Source organism: Sphaeramia orbicularis, chromosome 14, assembly GCF_902148855.1.
Source record: "Sphaeramia orbicularis chromosome 14, fSphaOr1.1, whole genome shotgun sequence".
NCBI classification, from domain to species: Eukaryota; Metazoa; Chordata; class Actinopteri; order Kurtiformes; family Apogonidae; genus Sphaeramia; species Sphaeramia orbicularis.
The window spans coordinates 20817838-20823998 of NC_043970.1; the positions used below are offsets into that span (position 1 = coordinate 20817838).

The 6161-nt window shown below is 33.9% G+C and overlaps 1 non-coding gene across 1 annotated transcript; it reads left to right on the plus strand.

The window, feature by feature from the left end:
- Positions 1-1295: 1295 nt before the first annotated feature.
- Positions 1296-1409, plus strand: LOC115433644 (U5 spliceosomal RNA). The gene has a single exon (XR_003937406.1). It is a non-coding gene; the product is annotated as a U5 spliceosomal RNA (small nuclear RNA).
- Positions 1410-6161: the final 4752 nt, after the last annotated feature.

Here is a 6161-nt window from a genome sequence, read left to right on the forward strand (position 1 = left end):
ATAAAAAATACAAAAAAAAACAAAAAAACAAACAAACAAACAAAAAAAAGAGACTGAATTGAACAGGAGTCCAGTAACATATCACTTGTGCCCACTGCACTATTGATTTTACAGAGAACTATGTTAGATACTGTATGTCAAACTAAGCCCTGAAAGTGTGTGTACATGTGTCTTGTGTTGCCTGCAATATCAATGCTGTTGTTGTAGTTGTGCCACATCTTACATTTCAGTATTTCAGTATAGTGTAGTATATGTTGATCAAGGCTGCTTTGGTGCTCCATCTGACATGTGCATCTTGTATGAAATGGGAACACTGAACTTGGTTTTCTCTACCACTGCCAATCAAAATCTGATGCCAGTCAAGCAGAAATCAATTTTAGATGAGGTGGATTTTTTTTTTTGTACAGTGTGTGTAGCGATGTACACGGTGTCCACAATTTGTCTTTAAGATGTAAAATATTTATTACAAAAGCAATTGATGAAATATGTTAATCAGATTTGTTCTATGTATACTGTGGTTTGCAAAGTTTTTAATCACCACTTGGGATTGTGTGCAATCGAATCATTGGTCCAGCTTTCTTCAGAAACTGATAACTACAAATGATTACTTTGACCTTTTGATTGAATATATGGCACCACAACTGAACATGGCAAGAAATTGAGTACTGTCTTGATGTGCTTTGTGCAACTAATGGTGCTGTAATGGAGGTGTAGCCTATTAAATGAGGCAGAAAAACAAACAAACTTCAATATCTATTTTTCATTTTGTTGTAATTTCCATAGATTTGTCAATTCATTTGCTTTTGTAATAAAAGTGTTAAAATGTAAAGAGACTTTATGTACACCCTGTATATTCAGATAATGTGTAAAATAAATGAGCCATTTGACGTGTTGTTTAATATTAATGTAGCTATTATTTATATGTTACTGTACACATTAGCTGTCTGGCTTCATAACACACCGGTCACACACTGTAGAAAGCTAGAATAATATTTAAATATATAAATAAATGTGTTATTTACCTGATTATTGTGTTGTATGATGGCATTACAAAATAATAGAACTATTTACAGTAAGTACTGCAGCGTTACTGTTTCTATTAGAATTCTGTTTTACTGTACGATTTCCAAAACTGTTAGCATAAACCATACATGATGGCAAAGGAAACATATCATTATATTGAATAAAATTGCAGAATTCAACATTGGTTAAAACATTTGATATAATGTAAGGACACAAGTCAACAAAATATAATACATATGCCTTGTTTTTAGATGTTTAAATGTGGAAATATTACACTCATGTTTCTCTTCAGATCGAATAAATCTTTCGCCTTTTACTAAAGATTTCCGTGGAGAGGAACATTATGAGTATGACCTAATTTTTTGATGCCCTTCTTCGGTGGGGCTAAAGAAAAAAGAAAAGAAAAAGTGGAAATGTTACACATTATCACATTAACTTAAACTGTCTGTCAATATCGCACTGGTGATATCACACTGTTTTAGTGTTAATGGATCAAAGAGTCAGAAACCCTTAAAATGAATCACTTTGACAAAACAGACCAGACCATACTGTTATAGTTGCCAAAAATGATTTTCATGATGATTCATTTTTGTTGTTGCACAACTAAACTATATTTGTCTTCTGTCCCTGTTTGTGAACATATTTCACTCTCCAGTAACCCAAAGGGTGCGTGTAACGTAGCTATAATAGCTGGGAAAGTTGTGGTTTTTTCAACCATGAAATGCTATTTGCTGTAATGAGACAGAAATTTCTTTTAAGGAGATTTGTTTTTGTGGTTTTAGTTGTTTGTTGTGTGGAAGGTGGATTTCCCCAATCTCTGGAAAACTTCCCAGAATATTGTGCATACTCACACAATCACATGCAACACATACACAGATACACACTCAAATGCATGCACACTTGCCCTTCGAGCACCACTTAAAAACAATTATACCATTTCAGTGGCTCCCCGTAATAACAAGCCTCCTTGTGATTTACACGACGGCTTTATCATAAATTCTACTTGTCACAACTGATTAAGATATAGTGTGTCAAAGGGAATCTTCATGGTTGTGTGAGGAACAGATGGCCCCTGGCTAGTCTAGTCATTCTCTGAGGAGGCTGTGCATTTGACACGGAAACTGAAGTCATGAGGCCTGTGATGCACACCAAGTCATAAAGTCTGATGATACTCCTGCCCTCTCATCCTTTGTGAACTCCATGTGTAATTTCCAAAAACACTACAAATGCCAAGTCAGCTCAAAATCTTGACAGTTACCCTTTATCTAATCACATAAATCCAAGGGGCACAGGCGTCAACACCAAAATGAAACCATTGTGGAAAGTGTAATACCGCAAACAGCCACTAGAGTTTGGATCTTACAATGAATTTCTCTCTAATAAGTGTAATTATTGACCTATAGATTGCTCCTCTGTTAATACAATTTTAGAGCTAATAGATGGTTTTGATAGGCATACGGTCGCGGAAAAAATGATTAGACCATCAAAAGTCATCAAAAACAATGGTTATGCAATCAAGTACTAACTCATGTGTGTATCATGTGACTAAAACAGACAGAAAAGGAAACATGGAATGCCTAAAAGCACTGTTTTTTACACTATTACAATGCCATAGCTATTGATGTAAGAACTGAAGGGATTTTGGTAATTATCAAGAAAACATGGAAAATGGCTGGATATCAGCTCTGAAATCCAACTTTTATGAGCTATTTTTGTTGTTATCATTATATTTGTCCAAACAAATGTACCTTTAGTTGTACCAGGCATTAAAATGAACAAGAAATTAAAGAAAACAAGGGGTGGTCTAATGATTTTTATCCACGGCTGTGTGTGTCTTTTGGAGCTTGTTTAGCGAATAAAGCTTATTTTCTTTTGTAAGAAGCTCTGTTATAGTTGTGGTTACTAAATTAAACATAAAGATGCTAAAATGGCTTTGTTATGGAATTGTTTGTTTTACAGTCTCACCATCAGTAAGATAGTATTTAACATAAGTTCACTGATTACTTATACTTACTCAGTTTTGCCAGTTCATCCAGTATGTTCAACTCTGGTACCAAAGAGTCAAGAAAAAAAAATACAATCAAAATTAAAACTCCTGACTTCACAACATCAGGTCAAATAAATAGTTAAAGCCCTACCCTTTCTGCTGTGGCCCATGGCACTTAACTTTAGAAAAAAATATGGTCAGAAATAATTTTTTGATCCAATTTGGATTGTGCCACTATTTACAAAAAATATATAGATGACTTTATGAGCCTAGAAAGTTGTGGTTTGTGATAAAGACTGTAAGGACACATCAGGTTTAGTACTTATTGCCTCAATGGACTGCATCCCTTATTGACCATAATACATCTTACAAACACCAAAATGGCTACTGCCCTGGCACATTTTACATTTACCTCTGAGAGCAAGGTGAAGAAATAGTAAAGGAGTTCAAAAATCACTAGAGGTCTGGTCATGTTCATGTTCAGATCACAGAGAAAAACAATTACTCTATCCTAACGTCCGAGTTTTATATGTGCCATCTTTCTTTTTGTATTTCCACAATTTATTATTGTCAACAGTTTTGCAACAAACTACAACTTTTTTGACTTATAAAAAGATCTTTCAAGTTACCAACCAAAAGTGACAGGACTTCAGGTCTTTATACCAATGAGAGGCATTGTGGTGGCACTGTCCACTTCTTATTTTTCTCTTTGGCTTTAACTCAGTGTGAGAGATTTTATTGTTTTAATGAATAAACTTTTATTGTTTTTATTAATTCTTTAATGTGTTTTATTTTTTATGTCTGTGGACAGCACTTTGGCCAACTGTGCTCCTTTTGAAGTGCTTTATAAATTAAGCTGAGTTGAGTTATATGAAATCTATGGGTAAATCCCACTGAAAGTACATAAAGGAAGTATAGCATAACAGCATATTGTACATGATACAAAGGAAGGTTGTGTAAATAAAACAAATTACATTAGAAGCAAAATGTACTTAAGAACTGATATGGAGCCTGTCTTTACCAAATTGTAAAACATCTCCATTAACTAGAACAGATGACCTACACAATATGACTGCAGAAAGAATTGGGTGAAGAATGTTGGGAAAAATGGCACGTTTACGTAACCTGTGAGACAAATTTGTAAACCATTAAGTGTAAAAAATGTGTTGCTTGCCTAAACAATGCGATTTTTGTAACCCCTTGACCTCACAACCTGTTCTGTTTTTTTTTTTTTTTTTTTTGTATGTGTTAAAATTTTTTTTTTTTTGTATGTGTTAAAAAAAACAACAACAAAAAAAAAAAATCACAAATAAAGAGTTTAAAAAAAAAAAAAAATTGATTTGGAATACTGGAATGCGCTTGTATGATTAAGTTTGCATTTGAGTTTGTTTTTTGCTGGGAGCCAGTCCTTTAGTGACATTATCCAACTGCATTTCTAAGCTAAAAGTGGTGAGTTTTACACACTGTAGCTGTTGTAGAGGAGCAGAAGGAAAACACTGCAAAACTCAGGAGTGAGCTGAAGGGTTTTTTCGGTAGAGTAAAAGGCTGGAATAGTGAGTAAGGTGACAGACTAGCTTAGATAATAACCATAATCAAACTCACCTGTGTAGAAGAAAAGCTGCCATTTCATCATCAAACCACATTCTTTTAATTTAGAGCTGTATCCAGTGGTGAAAACAACAACCGTGATTCTATCTTTTATCACTTTTTTTGATTCTTAGTTATTTCCTAGTGTTTCTCATCCAGTCTTGTCACTTTCTGACACATTGTGCAAACGCTTCGTGGCGTTAGTTTTCCTCAAAATGGGAAACTGGCAAAGTGACTCACTACTCCCTCTAGTGGTCATATAAATCTGTCAGACCATTAATGTGGATTTACTCATTTAATATCTTCTTAACATATTAGGTAACTTCGGAGCTGTTTATTCTAAACACTAATGATAATTTTAGATTATGTTTTAATATTTCATTCTAGTAAAACTACATATATCACCTACATACAGAGCCAAAGTAACATGTTAAATTAGTTAACAAATCATTACAGTGCAAACCACAATTGCACTACTTTTTAATTAGCTTGCTTAATTTGGCAGAAATACTCACACCTCTACAGATGGGTAATTTACGGTTCTTCAAACCAACATTTTGTATGATTATACTGCACAGAAAAATAACACACTCTTCCTTGCACAATTTTATGGAGCACAAGGAAGGTGAAGAGGTGACAGAGTTTGAATGCAAAAAACTTTCCAAACCCCTTTAAGGTGTACTATCTTAGTTACTGAATTGAAAGGAAGAAGTGATAATAATGGGTTATGGTGAGGTGAAGCCGTGAACCCACATTAGTGGATAAGTACATGGGCTGTAAAGTGTTAGAAACTTCATCAAAGTACAGGGAACCATTCCAAAAATTATAATTGCAGTTGGCGATTACCCAAGCAATTATCACCTTCAAAGAAACAAGGTTACATATTTTGAACAAAGACAGGAACCAATGCATTTCTTTTGACATGGAACATATTCCTTCTCAGAATGTGTTTGTTTTGTGTCACCATGGGCACGCTGCTGCATGATTTGTGCACTGCATTGTGCGGACATGCTTGTTAAAGAGTACTTGGCAGCTTGTTGCAAGAACTCTATTATACAATCCTGGCAATAAATTATACTAGATAATGGCCATTAACACTAAATGTTCTGAGTAATAAAGTAAGTATTCAAGTGTGTGTCTTTTTTTCAATGGGAATGTTATACTTGTGTTCAGCTGTTTTAGTATGATTATTTACAACAGCGAGTAGCACTATAGGTGAAATCTTAGTGTACATTTCTGTCAAAATGGCAAAATATGGTGGGATCCTTTCTAAAAGGGAAACTGAATCTGAGATATTTTTTGTGGTTACACAAGTACACACTAGTACTAAAGTTTTAAATAAATAAAATATGCTAATCATGTATTATGTGTAGTTGTAATCAGATATAAATTAATGTTTATTCGTCCAAAGTATCTGTTAACTATTACAGCATTGCATTTATTGATTGCAGTACCAGCCTCTTTTATGAGAAAAAAATCATAAAATCGATATGTAATACAACTGATAACAAAATTTCAGACAAATAACCACAAATTATAAACTCACATTTTAATACATCATCAT